Genomic DNA, 18,220 nt, shown 5'->3' with positions numbered 1-18,220 from the left:
GCAAAAAGATTTTATCTTCAAATACAAGAACTTTTCGTGGTTTTGTTGGTTTTCAGCAAATGAACATATTTCAGCGAGCTCAAAATTTTTTCTTTAATAGCGGAAGATTTTATCTTAAAATACAAGAACTTTTCGTGGTTCTTGTCAATTTTTGTTGGTTTTGATCTAATGAACTTATTTCAGTCAGCGAGATCTTTCTTCTTTAACGCAAAAAGATTTTATCTTCAAATACAAGAACTTTTCGTGGTTTTGTTGGTTTTCAGCAAATGAACATATTTCAGCGAGCTAGAAGTTTTTTCTTCAATAGCGTCAGATTTTATCTTAAAATACAAGAACTTTTCGTGGTTCTTGTCAAATTTTGTTGCTTTTGATCTAATGAACTTATTTCAGTCAGCGAGATCTTTCTTCAAGCAAAAAGATTTTCTCTTCAAATACAAGAACTTTTCGTGGTTTTGTTGATTTTCAGCAAATGGACATATTTCAGCGAGCAAGAAGTTTTTTCTTTAATAGCGTCAGATTTTATCTTCAAATACAAGAACTTTTCGTGGTTCTTGTCAATTTTTGTTGGTTTTGATCTGACGAACTTCTTTCAGTCAGCTCGATCTTTCATCCTCAAAGCAAAAAGATTTTATCTTCAAATACAGGAACTTTTCGTGGTTTTGTTAATTTTCAGCAAATGAACATATTTCAGCGAGCTTGAAGTTTTTTCTTTAATAGCGTCAGATTTTATCTTAAAATACAAGAACTTTTCGTGGTTCTTGTCAATTTTTGTTGGTTTTCATCTGATGAACTTGTTTCAGTCAGCGAGATCTTTCTTCTTTAATGCAAAAAGATTTTATCTTCAAATACAAGAACTTTTTGTGGTTTTGTTGGTTTTCAGCAAATGAACATATTTCAGCGAGCTAGAAGTTTTTTCTTCAATAGCGTCAGATTTTATCTTAAAATACAAGAACTTTTCGTGGTTCTTGTCAAATTTTGTTGGTTTTGATCTAATGAACTTATTTCAGTCAGCGAGATCTTTCTTCTTCAAAGCAAAAAGATTTTCTCTTCAAATACAAGAACTTTTCGTGGTTTTGTTGGTTTTCAGCAAATGAACATATTTCAGCGAGCTTGCAGTTTTTTCTTCAATAGCGTCAGATTTTATCTTAAAATACAAGAACTTTTCCTGGTTCTTGTCAATTTTTGTTGGTTTTGATCTGATGAACTTGTTTCAGTCAGCTAGATCTTTCTTCTTTAATGCAAAAAGATTTTCTCTTCAAATACAAGAACTTTTCGTGGTTTTGTTGGTTTTCAGCAAATGAACATTTTTCAGCGATGGAGACGTTTTTTCTTTAATCGCTCAATATTTTATCTTAAAATACAAGAACTTTTCGTGGTTCTTGTCAATTTTTGTTAGTTTTCATCTAATGAACTTGTTTCAGTCAGCTGGATCTTTCTTCTTTAATGCAAAAAGATTTTATCTTCAAATACAAGAACTTTTCGTGGTTTTGTTGATTTTCAGCAAATGAACATATTTCAGCGAGCAAGAAGTTTTTTCTTTAATAGCGTCAGATTTTATCTTAAAATACAAGAACTTTTCGTGGTTCTTGACAATTTTTGTTGGTTTTCATCTAATGAACTTGTTTCAGTCAGCTGGATCTTTCTTCTTTAATGCAAAAAGATTTTATCTTCAAATACAAGAACTTTTCGTGGTTTTGTTGGTTTTCAGCAAATGAACATATTTCAGCGAGCTTGAAGTTTTTTCTTCAATAGCGTCAGATTTTATCTTAAAATACAAGAACTTTTCGTGGTTCTTGTCAATTTTTGTTGGTTTTGATCTGATGAACTTCTTTCAGTCAGCTCGATCTTTCTACCTCAAAGCAAAAAGATTTTATCTTCAAATACAAGAACTTTTCGTGGTTTTGTTAATTTTCAGCAAATGAACATATTTCAGCGAGCGAGAAGTTTTTTCTTTAATAGCGTCAGATTTTATCTTAAAATACAAGAACTTTTCGTGGTTCTTGTCAATTTTTGTTGGTTTCCATCTAATGAACTTGTTTCAGTCAGCTAGATCTTTCTTCTTTAATGCAAAAAGATTTTATCTTCAAATACAAGAACTTTTCGTGGTTTTGTTGATTTTCAGCAAATGAACATATTTCAGCGAGCAAGAAGTTTTTTCTTTAATAGCGTCAGATTTTATCTTAAAATACAAGAACTTTTCGTGGTTCTTGTCAATTTTTGTTGGTATTCATCTCATGAACTTGTTTCAGTCAGCTAGATCTTTCTTCTTTAATGCAAAAAGATTTTATCTTCAAATACAAGAACTTTTCGTGGTTTTGTTGGTTTTCAGCAAATGAACATATTTCAGCGAGCTAGAAGTTTTTTCTTCAATAGCGTCAGATTTTATCTTAAAATACAAGAACTTTTCGTGGTTCTTGTCAATTTTTGTTGGTTTTCATCTGATGAACTTATTTCAGTCAGCGAGATCTTTCTTCTTCAAAGCAAAAAGATTTTCTCTTCAAATACAAGAACTTTTCGTGGTTTTGTTAATTTTCAGTAAATGAACATATTTCAGCGAGCGAGAAGTTTTTTCTTCAATAGCGTCAGATTTTATCTTAAAATACAAGAACTTTTCGTGGTTCTTGTCAATTTTTGTTGGTTTTGATCTGATCAACTTATTTCAGTCAGCTCGATCTTTCTTCCTCAAAGCAAAAAGATTTTCTCTTCAAATACAAGAACTTTTCGTGGTTTTGTTGATTTTCAGCAAATGAACATATTTCAGCGAGCAAGAAGTTTTTTCTTTAATAGCGGAAGATTTTATCTTAAAATACAAGAACTTTTCGTGGTTCTTGTCAATTTTTGTTGGTTTTGATCTAATGAACTTATTTCAGTCAGCGAGATCTTTCTTCTTCAAAGCAAAAAGATTTTCTCTTCAAATACAAGAACTTTTCGTGGTTTTGTTGATTTTCAGCAAATGAACATATTTCAGCGAGCGAGAAGTTTTTTCTTTAATAGCGTCAGATTTTATCTTAAAATACAAGAACTTTTCATGGTTCTTGTCAATTTTTGTTGGTTTTCATCTAATAAACTTGTTTCAGTCAGCGAGATCTTTCTTCTTTAATGCAAAAAGATTTTATCTTCAAATACAAGAACTTTTTGTGGTTTTGTTGGTTTTCAGCAAATGAACATATTTCAGCGAGCGAGAAGTTTTTTCTTCAATCGCGTCAGATTTTATCTTAAAATACAAGAACTTTTCGTGGTTCTTGTCAAATTTTGTTGGTTTTGATCTAATGAACTTATTTCAGTCAGCGAGATCTTTCTTCTTCAAAGCAAAAAGATTTTCTCTTCAAATACAAGAACTTTTCGTGGTTTTGTTGGTTTTCAGCAAATGAACATATTTCAGCGAGCTTGCAGTTTTTTCTTCAATAGCGTCAGATTTTATCTTAAAATACAAGAACTTTTCGTGGTTCTTGTCAATTTTTGTTGGTTTTGATCTGATGAACTTCTTTCAGTCAGCTCGATCTTTCTACCTCAAAGCAAAAAGATTTTATCTTCAAATACAAGAACTTTTCGTGGTTTTGTTAATTTTCAGCAAATGTACATATTTCAGCGAGCGAGAAGTTTTTTCTTTAATAGCGTCAGATTTTATCTTAAAATACAAGAACTTTTCGTGGTTCTTGTCAATTTTTGTTGGTTTTCATCCAATGAACTTGTTTCAGTCAGCTAGATCTTTCTTCTTTAATGCAAAAAGATTTTCTCTTCAAATACAAGAACTTTTCGTGGTTTTGTTGGTTTTCACCAAATGAACATTTTTCAGCGATGGAGACGTTTTTTCTTTAATCGCTCAATATTTTATCTTAAAATACAAGAACTTTTCGTGGTTCTTGTCAATTTTTGTTGGTTTTAATCTAATGAACTTGTTTCAGTCAGCTAGATCTTTCTTCTTTAATGCAAAAAGATTTTATCTTCAAATACAAGAACTTTTCGTGGTTTTGTTGATTTTCAGCAAATGAACATATTTCAGCGAGCAAGAAGTTTTTTCTTTAATAGCGTCAGATTTTATCTTAAAATACAAGAACTTTTCGTGGTTCTTGTCAATTTTTGTTGTTTTTCATCTAATGAACTTGTTTCAGTCAGCTGGATCTTTCTTCTTTAATGCAAAAAGATTTTATCTTCAAATACAAGAACTTTTCGTGGTTTTGTTGGTTTTCAGCAAATGAACATATTTCAGCGAGCTAGAAGTTTTTTCTTCAATAGCGTCAGATTTTATCTTAAAATACAAGAACTTTTCGTGGTTCTTGTCAAATTTTGTTGGTTTTGATCTAATGAACTTATTTCAGTCAGCGAGATCTTTCTTCTTCAAAGCAATAAGATTTTCTCTTCAAATACAAGAACTTTTCGTGGTTTTGTTGGTTTTCAGCAAATGAACATATTTCAGCGAGCTTGAAGTTTTTTCTTCAATAGCGTCAGATTTTATCTTAAAATACAAGAACTTTTCGTGGTTCTTGTCAATTTTTGTTGGTTTTGATCTGATGAACTTCTTTCAGTCAGCTCGATCTTTCTACCTCAAAGCAAAAAGATTTTATCTTCAAATACAAGAACTTTTCGTGGTTTTGTTAATTTTCAGCAAATGAACATATTTCAGCGAGCGAGAAGTTTTTTCTTTAATAGCGTCAGATTTTATCTTAAAATACAAGAACTTTTCGTGGTTCTTGTCAATTTTTGTTGGTTTTCATCCAATGAACTTGTTTCAGTCAGCTGGATCTTTCTTTAATGCAAAAAGATTTTATCTTCAAATACAAGAACTTTTCGTGGTTTTGTTGATTTTCAGCAAATGAACATATTTCAGCGAGCAAGAAGTTTTTTCTTTAATAGCGTCAGATTTTATCTTGAAATACAAGAACTTTTCGTGGTTCTTGTCAATTTTTGTTGGTTTTGATCTGACGAACTTCTTTCAGTCAGCTCGATCTTTCATCCTCAAAGCAAAAAGATTTTATCTTCAAATACAAGAACTTTTCGTGGTTTTGTTAATTTTCAGCAAATGAACATATTTCAGCGAGCTTGAAGTTTTTTCTTTAATAGCGTCAGATTTTATCTTAAAATACAAGAACTTTTCGTGGTTCTTGTCAATTTTTGTTGGTTTTCATCTGATGAACTTGTTTCAGTCAGCGAGATCTTTCTTCTTTAATGCAAAAAGATTTTATCTTCAAATACAAGAACTTTTTGTGGTTTTGTTGGTTTTCAGCAAATGAACATATTTCAGCGAGCTAGAAGTTTTTTCTTCAATCGCGTCAGATTTTATCTTAAAATACAAGAACTTTTCGTGGTTCTTGTCAAATTTTGTTGGTTTTGATCTAATGAACTTATTTCAGTCAGCGAGATCTTTCTTCTTCAAAGCAAAAAGATTTTCTCTTCAAATACAAGAACTTTTCGTGGTTTTGTTGGTTTTCAGCAAATGAACATATTTCAGCGAGCTTGCAGTTTTTTCTTCAATAGCGTCAAATTTTATCTTAAAATACAAGAACTTTTCGTGGTTCTTGTCAATTTTTGTTGGTTTTGATCTGATGAACTTCTTTCAGTCAGCTCGATCTTTCTACCTCAAAGCAAAAAGATTTTATCTTCAAATACAAGAACTTTTCGTGGTTTTGTTAATTTTCAGCAAATGAACATATTTCAGCGAGCGAGAAGTTTTTTCTTCAATAGCGTCAGATTTTATCTTAAAATACAAGAACTTTTCGTGGTTCTTGTCAATTTTTGTTGGTTTTCATCCAACGAACTTGTTTCAGTCAGCTAGATCTTTCTTCTTTAATGCAAAAAGATTTTCTCTTCAAATACAAGAACTTTTCGTGGTTTTGTTGGTTTTCAGCAAATGAACATATTTCAGCGAGCAAGAAGTTTTTTCTTTAATAGCGTCAGATTTTATCTTAAAATACAAGAACTTTTCGTGGTTCTTGTCAATTTTTGTTGGTTTTCATCTGATGAACTTGTTTCAGTCAGCTAGATCTTTCTTCTTTAATGCAAAAAGATTTTATCTTCAAATACAAGAACTTTTCGTGGTTTTGTTGGTTTTCAGCAAATGAACATATTTCAGCGAGCTGGAAGTTTTTTCTTCAATAGCGTCAGATTTTATCTTAAAATACAAGAACTTTTCGTGGTTCTTGTCAAATTTTGTTGGTTTTGATCTAATGAACTTATTTCAGTCAGCGAGATCTTTCTTCTTCAAAGCAAAAAGATTTTCTCTTCAAATACAAGAACTTTTCGTGGTTTTGTTGGTTTTCAGCAAATGAACATATTTCAGCGAGCTTGAAGTTTTTTCTTCAATAGCGTCAGATTTTATCTTAAAATACAAGAACTTTTCGTGGTTCTTGTCAATTTTTGTTGGTTTTGATCTGATGAACTTCTTTCAGTCAGCTCGATCTTTCTACCTCAAAGCAAAAAGATTTTATCTTCAAATACAAGAACTTTTCGTGGTTTTGTTAATTTTCAGCAAATGAACATATTTCAGCGAGCGAGAAGTTTTTTCTTTAATAGCGTCAGATTTTATCTTAAAATACAAGAACTTTTCGTGGTTCTTGTCAATTTTTGTTGGCTTTCATCCAATGAACTTGTTTCAGTCAGCTGGATCTTTCTTGTTTAATGCAAAAAGATTTTATCTTCAAATACAAGAACTTTTTGTGGTTTTGTTGGTTTTCAGCAAATGAACATATTTCAGAGAGCTAGAAGTTTTTTCTTCAATAGCGTCAGATTTTATATTAAAATACAAGAACTTTTCGTGGTTCTTGTCAATTTTTGTTGGTTTTCATGAAATGAACTTATTTCAGTCAGCGAGATCTTTCTTCCTCAAAGCAAAAAGATTTTCTCTTCAAATACAAGAACTTTTCGTGATTTTGTTGATTTTCAGCAAATGAACATATTTCAGCGAGGGAGAAGTTTTTTCTTTAATCGCGTAAGATTTTATCTTAAAATACAAGAACTTTTCGTGGTTCTTGTCAATTTTTGTTGGTTGTCATCTTATGAAATTATTTCAGTCAGCTGGATCTTTCTTCTTCAAAGCAAAAAGATTTTATCTTCAAATACAAGAACTTTTCGTGGTTTTGTTGGTTTTCAGCAAATGAACATATTTCAGCGAGCTTGAAGTTTTTTCTTCAATAGCGTCAGATTTTATCTTAAAATACACAACTTTTCGTGGTTCTTGTCAATTTTTGTTGGTTTTGATCTGATGAACTTCTTTCAGTCAGCTCGATCTTTCTACCTCAAAGCAAAAAGATTTCATCTTCAAATACAAGAACTTTTCGTGGTTTTGTTAATTTTCAGCAAATGAACATATTTCAGCGAGCGAGAAGTTTTTTCTTTAATAGCGTCAGATTTTATCTTAAAATACAAGAACTTTTCGTGGTTCTTGTCAATTTTTGTTGGTTTTCATCCAATGAACTTGTTTCAGTCAGCTGGATCTTTCTTCTTTAATGCAAAAAGATTTTATCTTCAAATACAAGAACTTTTCGTGGTTTTGTTGATTTTCAGCAAATGAACATATTTCAGCGAGCAAGAAGTTTTTTCTTTAATAGCGTCAGATTTTATCTTAAAATACAAGAACTTTTCGTGGTTCTTGTCAATTTTTGTTGGTTTTCATCTCATGAACTTGTTTCAGTCAGCTCGATCTTTCTTCTTTAATGCAAAAAGATTTTATCTTCAAATACAAGAACTTTTCGTGGTTTTGTTGGTTTTCAGCAAATGAACATATTTCAGCGAGGGAGACGTTTTTTCTTGAATAGCTCAAGATTTTATCTTAAAATACAAGAACTTTTCGTGGTTCTTGTCAATTTTTCTTGGTTTTCATCGAATGAACTTATTTCAGTCAGCTAGATCTTTCTTCTTTAATGCAAAAAGATTTTATCTTCAAATACAAGAACTTTTCGTGGTTTTGTTGGTTTTCAGCAAATGAACATATTTCAGCGAGGGAGACGTTTTTTCTTGAATAGCTCAAGATTTTATCTTAAAATACAAGAACTTTTCGTGGTTCTTGTCAATTTTTCTTGATTTTCATCGAATGAACTTATTTCAGTCAGCTAGATCTTTCTTCTTTAATGCAAAAAGATTTTATCTTCAAACACAAGAACTTTTCGTGGTATTGTTGGTTTTCAGCAAATGAACATATTTCAGCGAGGGAGACGTTTTTTTTTAATAGCCCAAGATTTTACCTTAAAATACAAGAACTTTTCGTGGTTCTTGTCAATTTTTGTTGGTTTTCATCCAATGAACTTCCTTCAGTCATCTAGATCTTTCATCTTTCAAGCAAAAAGATTTTATCTTCAAATACAAGAACTTTTCGTGGTTTTGTTGGTTTTCAGCAAATGAACAGATGTCAGCGAGGGAGACGTTTTTTCTTTAATAGCTCAAGATTTTACCTTAAAATACAAGAACTTTTCGTGGTTCTTGTTAATTTTTGTTGGTTTTCATCTAATGAACTTATTTCAGTCAGCTGGATCTTTCATCTTTAATGCAAAAAGATTTTATCTTCAGATACAAGAACTTTTCGTGGTTTTGTTGGTTTTCAGCAAATGAACATATTTCAGCGAGGGAGACGTTTTTTCTTGAATCACTCAAGATTTTATCTTCAAACACAAGAACTTTTCGTGGTTTTGTTGGTTTTCAGCAAACGAACATATTACAGCTAGGGAGATGTTTTTTCTCTAATAGCTCAAGATTTTACCTTAAAATACAAGAATTTTTCGTGGTTCTTGTCAATTTTTGTTGGTTTTCATCTGATGAACTTATTTCAGTCAGCTCGATCTTTCTTCATTAATGCAAAAGGATTTTATCTTCAAATACAAGAACTTCTCGTGGTTCTTGTCACTTTTTGTTGGTTTTCATCCAATGAACTTATTTCAGTCAGCTAGATCTTTCTTCCTGAATGCAAAAAGATTTTCTCTTCAAATACAAGAACTTTTCGTGGTTTTGTTGGTTTTCAGCAAATGAACATATTTCAGCGAGGGAGACGTTTTTTCTTCAATAGCTCAAGATTTTATCTTAAAATACAAGAACTTTTCGTGGTTGTTGTCAATTTTTGTTGGTTTTCATCTAATGAACTTATTTCAGTCAGCTATATCTTTCTTCTTTCATGCAAAAGATTTTATCTTCAAATACAAGAACTTTTCGTGGTTTTGTTGGTTTTCAGCAAATGAGCATATTTCAGCGAGGGAGACGTTTTTTCTTTGATAGCTCGAGATTTTACCTTAAAATACAAGAACTTTTCGTGGTTCTTGTCAATTTTTGTTGGTTTTCATCTTGTGAACTTATTTCAGTCAGCTGGATCTTTCTTCTTGAAAGCAAAAATATTATATCTTCAAATGCAAGAACTTTTCGTGGTTTTGTTGGTTTTCAGCAAATGAGCATATTTCAGCGAGGGAGACGTTTTTTCTTTAATAGCTCAAGATTTTACCTTAAAATACAAGAACTTTTCGTGGTTCTTGTCAATTTTTGTTGGTTTTCATCTTTATGACCTTATTTCAGTCAGCTAGATCTTTCTTCTTTAATGCAAAAAGATTTTATCTTCAAATACAAGAACTTTTCGTGGTTTTGTTGATTTTCAGCAAATGAACATATTTCAGCGAGCAAGAAGTTTTTTCTTTAATAACGTCAGATTTTATCTTAAAATACAAGAACTTTTCGTGGTTCTTGTCAATTTTTGTTGGTTTTCATCCAATGAACTTGTTTCAGTCAGCTAGATCTTTCTTCTTTCATGCAAAAAGATTTTATCTTCAAATACAAGAACTTTTCGTGGTTTTGTTGATTTTCAGCAAATGAACATATTTCAGCGAGCTCAAAGTTTTTTCTTTAATCGCGTAAGATTTTATCTTAAAATACAAGAACTTTTCGTGGTTCTTGTCAATTTTTGTTGGTTTTCATCTTATGAACTTATTTCAGTCAGCTGGATCTTTCTTCTTCAAAGCAAAAAGATTTTATCTTCAAATACAAGAACTTTTCGTGGTTTTGTTGGTTTTCAGCAAATGAACATATTTCAGCGAACTCGAAGTTTTTTCTTCAATAGCGTCAGATTTTATCTTAAAATACAAGAACTTTTCGTGGTTCTTGTCAATTTTTGTTGGTTTTCATCTAATGAACTTATTTCAGTCAGCTGGATCTTTCTTCTTCAAAGCAAAAAGATTTTATCTTCAAATTCAAGAACTTTTCGTGGTTTTGTTGGTTTTCAGCAAATGAACATATTTCAGCAAGCTTGAAGTTTTTTCTTCAATAGCGTCAGATTTTATCTTAAAATACAAGAACTTTTCGTGGTTCTTGTCAATTTTTGTTGGTTTTGATCTGATGAACTTCTTTCAGTCAGCTCGATCTTTCTTCCTCAAAGCAAAAAGATTTTATCATCAAATACAAGAACTTTTCGTGGTTTTGTTAATTTTCAGTAAATGAACATATTTCAGCGAGCGAGAAGTTTTTTCTTTAATAGCTCAAGATTTTATCTTAAAATACAAGAACTTTTCGTGGTTCTTGTCAATTTTTGTTGTTTTTCATCGAATGAACTTATTTCAGTCAGCAAGATCTTTCTTCTTTCATGCAAAAAGATTTTATCTTCAAATACAAGAACTTTTCGTGGTTTTGTTGGTTTTCAGCAAATGAACGTATTTCAGCGAGGGAGACGTTTTTTCTTTAATAGCTCAAGATTTTATCTTAAAATACAAGAACTTTTCGTGGTTCTTGTCAATGTTTGTTGGTTTTCATCGAATGAACTTATTTCAGTCAGCGAGATCTTTCTTCTTCAATGCAAAAAGATTTTATCTTCAAATACATGAACTTTTCGTGGTTTTGCTCGTTTTCACCAAATGAACATATTTCAGTGAGGGAGACGTTTTTTCTTTAATAGCTCAAGATTTTACCTTAAAATACAAGAACTTTTCGTGGTTCTTGTCAATTTTTCTTGGTTTTCATCGAATGAACTTATTTCAGTCAGCTCGATCTTTCTTCTTTAATGCAAAAAGATTTTATCTTCAAATACAAGAACTTTTCGTGGTTTTGTTGGTTTTCAGCAAATGCACATTTTTCAGCGAGGGATACATTTTTTCTTTAATAGCTCAAGATTTTACCTTAAAATACAAGAACTTTTCGTGGTTCTTGTCAATTTTTGTTGGTTTTCATCCAATGAACTTCCTTCAGTCATCTAGATCTTTCATCTTTCAAGCAAAAAGATTTTATCTTCAAATACAAGAACTTTTCGTGGTTTTGTTGGTTTTCAGCAAATGAACATATGTCAGCGAGGGAGACGTTTTTTCTTAAATAGCTCAAGATTTTACCTTAAAATACAAGAACTTTTCGTGGTTCTTGTCAAATTTTGTTGGTTTTCATCTGATGAACTTATTTCAGTCAGCTCGATCTTTCTTCATTAATGCAAAAGGATTTTATCTTCAAATACAAGAACTTCTCGTGGTTCTTGTCACTTTTTGTTGGTTTTCATCTAGTGAACTTATTTCCGTCAGCTAGATCTTTCTTCCTGAATTCAAAAAGATTTTCTCTTCAAATACAAGAACTTTTCGTGGTTTTGTTGGTTTTCAGCAAATGAACATAATTCAGCGAAGGAGACGTTTTTTCTTCAATAGCTCAAGATTTTATCTTAAAATACAAGAACTTTTCGTGGTTCTTGTCAATTTTTGTTGGTTTTCATCTAATGAACTTATTTCAGTCAGCAATATCTTTCTTCTTTCATGCAAAAAGATTTTATCTTCAAATACAAGAACTTTTCGTGGTTTTGTTGGTTTTCAGCAAATGAGCATATTTCAGCGAGGGAGACGTTTTTTCTTTGATAGCTCAAGATTTTACCTTAAAATACAAGAACTTTTCGTGGTTCTTGTCAATTTTTGTTGGTTTTCATCTGATGAACTTATTTCAGTCAGCTGGATCTTTCTTCTTTAAAGCAAAAATATTATATCTTCAAATGCAAGAACTTTTCGTGGTTTTGTTGGTTTTCAGCAAATGAACATATTTCAGCGAGGGAGACGTTTTTTCTTTAATAGCTCAAGATTTTACCTTAAAATACAAGAACTTTTCGTGGTTCTTGTCAATTTTTGATGGTTTTCATCTGATGAACTGATTTCAGTCAGCTGGATCTTTCTTCTTTAATGCAAAAAGATTTTATCTTCAAATACAAGAACTTTTCGTGGTTTTGTTGGTTTTCAACAAATGAACATTTTTCAGCGAGGGAGACGTTTTTTCTTTAACAGCTCAAGATTTTACCTTAAAATACAAGAACTTTTCGTGGTTCTTGTCAAATTTTGTTGGTTTTCATCTTTATGACCTTATTTCAGTCAGCTCGATCGTCCTTCTTTAATGCAAAAAGATTTTCTCTTCAAATACAAGAACTTTTCGTGGTTTTGTTGGTTTTCAGCAAACGAACATATTACAGCTAGGGAGATGTTTTTTCTCTAATAACTCAAGATTTTACCTTAAAATACAAGAATTTTTCGTGGTTCTTGTCAATTTTTCTTGGTTTTCATCTAATGAACTTATTTCAGTCAGCTCGATCTTTCTTCATTAATGCAAAAGGATTTTATCTTCAAATACAAGAACTTCTCGTGGTTCTTGTCACTTTTTCTTGGTTTTCATCTAATGAACTTATTTCAGTCAGCTAGATCTTTCTTCCTAAATGCAAAAAGATTTTCTCTTCAAATACAAGAACTTTTCGTGGTTTTGTTGGTTTTCAGCAAATGAACATATTTCAGCGAGGGAGACGTTTTTTCTTCAATAGCTCAAGATTTTATCTTAAAATACAATAACTTTTCGTGGTTCTTGTCAATTTTTGTTGGTTTTCATCTTTATGACCTTATTTCAGTCAGCTAGATCTTTCTTCTTTAATGCAAAAAGATTTTATCTTCAAATACAAGAACTTTTCGTGGTTTTGTTGATTTTCAGCAAATGAACATATTTCAGCGAGCAAGAAGTTTTTTCTTTAATAGCGTCAGATTTTATCTTAATATACAAGAACTTTTCGTGGTTCTTGTCAATTTTTGTTGGTTTTCATCTAATGAACTTGTTTCAGTCAGCTCGATCTTTCTTCTTTAATGCAAAAAGATTTTATCTTCAAATACAAGAACTTTTCGTGGTTTTGTTGATTTTCAGCAAATGTACATATTTCAGCGAGCAAGAAGTTTTTTCTTTGATCGCGTCAGATTTTATCTTAAAATACAAGAACTTTTCGTGTTTCTTGTCAATTTTTGTTGGTTTTCATCTAATGAACTTGTTTCAGTCTGCGAGATCTTTCTTCTTTAATGCAAAAAGATTTTATCTTCAAATACAAGAACTTTTCGTGGTTTTGTTGGTTTTCAGCAAATGAACATATTTCAGCGAGCTAGAAGTTTTTTCTTCAATAGCGTCAGATTTTATCTTAAAATACAAGAACCTTTCGTGGTTCTTGTCAATTTTTGTTGGTTTTCATCGAATGAACTTATTTCAGTCAGCAAGATCTTTCTTCTTTCATGCAAAAAGATTTTATCTTCAAATACAAGAACTTTTCGTGGTTTTGTTGGTTTTCAGCAAATGAACATATTTCAGCGAGGGAGACGTTTTTTCTTTAACAGCTCAAGATTTTACCTGAAAATACAATAACTTTTCGTGGTTCTTGTCAATTTTTGTTGGTTTTCATCTGATGAACTGATTTCAGTCAGCTGGATCTTTCTTCTTTCATGCAAAAAGATTTTATCTTCAAATACATGAACTTTTTGTGGTTCTTGTCAATTTTTGTTGGTTTTCATCTAATGAACTTATTTCAGTCTTCTGGATCTTTCTTCTTTCATGCAAAAAGATTTTATCTTCAAATGCAAGAACTTTTCGTGGTTTTGTTGGTTTTCAGCAAATGAACATATTTCAGCGAGGGAGACGTTTTTTCTTTCATAGCTCAAGATTTTACCTTAAAATACAAGAACTTTTCGTGGTTCTTGTCAATTTTTCTTGGTTTTCATCGAATGAACTTATTTCAGTCAGCTCGATCTTTCTTCTTTAATGCAAAAAGATTTTATCTTCAAATACAAGAACTTTTCGTGGTTTTGTTGGTTTTCAGCAAATGAACATTTTTCAGCGAGGGATACGTTTTTTCTTTAATAGCTCAAGATTTTATCTTAAAATACAAGAACTTTTCGTGGTTCTTGTCAATTTTTCTTGGTTTTCATCTCATGAACTTAATTCAGTCAGCGTGATCTTTTTTCTTTAATGCAAAAAGATTTTATCTTCAAACACAAGAACTTTTCGTGGTATTGTTGGTTTTCAGCAAATGAACATATTTCAGCGAGGGAGACGTTTTTTCTTAATAGCCCAAGATTTTACCTTAAAATACAAGAACTTTTCGTGGTTCTTGTCAATTTTTGTTGGTTTTCATCCAATGAAGTTCCTTCAGTCATCTAGATATTTCATCTTTCAAGCAAAAAGATTTTATCTTCAAATACAAGAACTTTTCGTGGTTTTGTTGGTTTTCAGCAGATGAACATCTGTCAGCGAGGGAGACGTTTTTTCTTTAATAGCTCAAGATTTTACCTTAAAATACAAGAACTTTTCGTGGTTCTTGTTAATTTTTGTTGGTTTTCATCTAATGAACTTATTTCAGTCAGCTGGATCTTTCATCTTTAATGCAAAAAGATTTTATCTTCAAATACAAGAACTTTTCGTGGTTTTGTTGGTTTTCAGCAAAGGAACATATTTCAGCGAGGGAGACGTTTTTTCTTGAATCACTCAAGATTTTATCTTAAAATACAAGAACTTTTCGTGGTTCTGGTCAATTTTTCTTGGTTTTCATCTCATGAACTTATTTCAGTCAGCTCGATCGTCCTTCTTGAATGCAAAAAGATTTTATCTTCAAATACAAGAACTTTTCATGGTTTTGTTGGTTTTCAGCAAACGAACATGTTACAGCTAGGGAGATGTTTTTTCTCTAATAGCTCAAGATTTTACCTTAAAATACAAGAATGTTTCGTGGTTCTTGTCAATTTTTGTTGGTTTTCATCTGATGAACTTATTTCAGTCAGCTCGATCTTTCTTCATTAATGCAAAAAGATTTTATCTTCAAATACAAGAACTTTTCGTGGTTTTGTTGGTTTTCAGCAAATGAACATATTTCAGCGAGGGAGACGTTTTTTCTTTGATAGCTCAAGATTTTACCTTAAAATACAAGAACTTTTCGTGGTTCTTGTCAATTTTTGTTGGTTTTCATCTAATGAACTTATTTCAGTCAGCTGGATCTTTCTTCTTTAAAGCAAAAATATTATATCTTCAAATGCAAGAACTTTTCGTGGTTTTGTTGGTTTTCAGCAAATGAACATATTTCAGCGAGGGAGACGTTTTTTCTTTAATAGCTCAAGATTTTACCTTAAAATACAAGAACTTTTCGTGGTTCTTGTCAATTTTTGTTGGTTTTCATCTGATGAACTTATTTCAGTCAACTGGATCTTTCTTCTTTAATGCAAAAAGATTTTATCTTCAAATACAAGAACTTTTCGTGGTTTTGTTGATTTTCAGCAAATTAACATATTTCAGCGAGCTCAAAGTTTTTTCTTTAATAGCAGAAGATTTTATCTTAAAATACAAGAACTTTTCGTGGTTCTTGTCAATTTTTGTTGGTTTTCATCGAATGAACTTATTTCAGTCAGCTGGATCTTTCTTCTTCAAAGCAAAAAGATTTTATCTTCAAATTCAAGAACTTTTCGTGGTTTTGTTGGTTTTCAGCAAATGAACATATTTCAGCGAGCTCAAAGTTTTTTCTTTAATAGCGGAAGATTTTATCTTAATATACAAGAACTTTTCGTGGTTCTTGTCAATTTTTGTTGGTTTTCATCTGATGAACTTATTTCAGTCAGCTAGATCTTTCTTCTTCAAAGCAAAAAGATTTTATCTTCAAATAGAAGAACTTTTCGTGGTTTTGTTGGTTTTCAGCAAATGAACATATTTCAGCGAGCTAGAAGTTTTTTCTTCAATAGCGTCAGATTTTATCTTAAATTTCAGCAAATGAACATATTTCAGCGAGCGAGAAGTTTTTTCTTTAATAGCGTCAGATTTTATCTTAAAATACAAGAACTTTTCGTGGTTCTTGTCAATTTTTGTTGGTTTTGATCTAATGAACTTATTTCAGTCAGCGAGATCTTTCTTCTTCAAAGCAAAAAGATTTTCTCTTCAAATACAAGAACTTTTCGTGATTTTGTTGATTTTCAGCAAATGAACATATTTCAGCGAGCGAGAAATTTTTTCTTCAATCGCGTAAGATTTTATCTTAAAATACAAGAACTTTTCGTGGTTCTTGTCAATTTTTGTTGGTTTTCATCTTATGAACTTATTTCAGTCAGCTGGATCTTTCTTCTTCAAAGCAAAAAGATTTTATCTTCAAATACAAGAACTTTTCGTGGTTTTGTTGGTTTTCAGAAAATGAACATATTTCAGCGAATTCGAAGTTTTTTCTTCAATAGCGTCAGATTTTATCTTAAAATACAAGAACTTTTCGTGGTTCTTGTCAATTTTTGTTGGTTTTCATCTAATGAACTTATTTCAGTCAGCTGGATCTTTCTTCTTCAAAGCAAAAAGATTTTATCTTCAAATTCAAGAACTTTTCGTGGCTTTGTTGGTTTTCAGCAAATGAACATATTTCAGCAAGCTTGAAGTTTTTTCTTCAATAGCTTCAGATTTTATCTTAAAATACAAGAACTTTTCGCGGTTCTTGTCAATTTTTGTTGGTTTTGATCTGATGAACTTCTTTCAGTCAGCTCGATCTTTCTTCCTCAAAGCAAAAAGATTTTATCATCAAATACAAGAACTTTTCGTGGTTTTGTTAATTTTCAGTAAATGAACATATTTCAGCGAGCGAGAAGTTTTTTCTTTAATAGCTCAAGGTTTTATCTTAAAATACAAGAACTTTTCGTGGTTCTTGTCAATTTTTGTTGGTTTTCATCGAATGAACTTATTTCAGTCAGCAAGATCTTTCTTCTTTCATGCAAAAAGATTTTATCTTCAAACACAAGAACTTTTCGTGGTTTTGTTGGTTTTCAGCAAATGAACATATTTCAGCGAGGGAGACGTTTTTTCTTTAATAGCTCAAGATTTAATCTTAAAATACAAGAACTTTTCGTGGTTCTTGTCAATTTTTCTTGGTTTTCATCTCATGAACTTATTTCAGTCAGCGTGATCTTTCTTCTTTAATGCAAAAAGATTTTATCTTCAAACACAAGAACTTTTCGTGGTATTGTTGGTTTTAAGCAAATGAACATATTTCAGCGAGGGAGACGTTTTTTCTTAATAGCCCAAGATTTTACCTTAAAATACAAGAACTTTTCGTGGTTCTTGTCAATTTTTGTTGGTTTTCATCCAATGAACTTCCTTCAGTCATCTAGATCTTTCATCTTTCAAGCAAAAAGATTTTATCTTCAAATACAAGAACTTTTCGTGGTTTTGTTGGTTTTCAGCAAATGAACATATGTCAGAGAGGGAGACGTTTTTTCTTTAATAGCTCAAGATTTTACCGTAAAATACAAGAACTTTTCATGGTTCTTGTCAAATTTTGTTGGTTTTCATCTGATGAACTTATTTCAGTCAGCGAGATCTTTCTTCTTCAAAGCAAAAAGATTTTAACTTCAAATTCAAGAACTTTTCGTGGTTTTGTTGGTTTTCAACAAATGAACATTTTTCAGTGAGGGAGACGTTTTTTCTTTAATAGCTCAAGATTTTACCTTAAAATACAAGAACTTTTCGTGGTTCTTGTCAATTTTTGTTGGTTTTCATCTTTATGACCTTATTTCAGTCAGCTAGATCTTTCTTCTTTAATGCAAAAAGATTTTCTCTTCAAATACAAGAACTTTTCGTGGTTTTGTTGATTTTCAGCAAATGAACATATTTCAGCGAGCAAGAAGTTTTTTCTTTAATAGCGTCAGATTTTATCTTAAAATACAAGAACTTTTCGTGGTTCTTGTCAATTTTTGTTGGTTTTCATCTAATGAACTTGTTTCACTCAGCTGGATCTTTCTTCTTTAATGCAAAAAGATTTTATCTTCAAATACAAGAACTTTTCGTGGTTTTGTTGATTTTCAGCAAATGAACATCTTTCAGCGAGCTCAAAGTTTTTTCTTTAATAGCGGAAGATTTTATCTTAATATACAAGAACTTTTCGTGGTTCTTGTCAATTTTTGTTGGTTTTCATCTGATGAACTTATTTCAGTCAGCTAGATCTTTCTTCTTCAAAGCAAAAAGATTTTATCTTCAAATACAAGAA

The sequence above is a fragment of the Heptranchias perlo genome, chromosome 6, assembly GCF_035084215.1.
Source record: "Heptranchias perlo isolate sHepPer1 chromosome 6, sHepPer1.hap1, whole genome shotgun sequence".
Lineage (NCBI taxonomy): Eukaryota > Metazoa > Chordata > Chondrichthyes > Hexanchiformes > Hexanchidae > Heptranchias > Heptranchias perlo.
Note: the sequence above shows the minus strand (reverse complement) of the source record.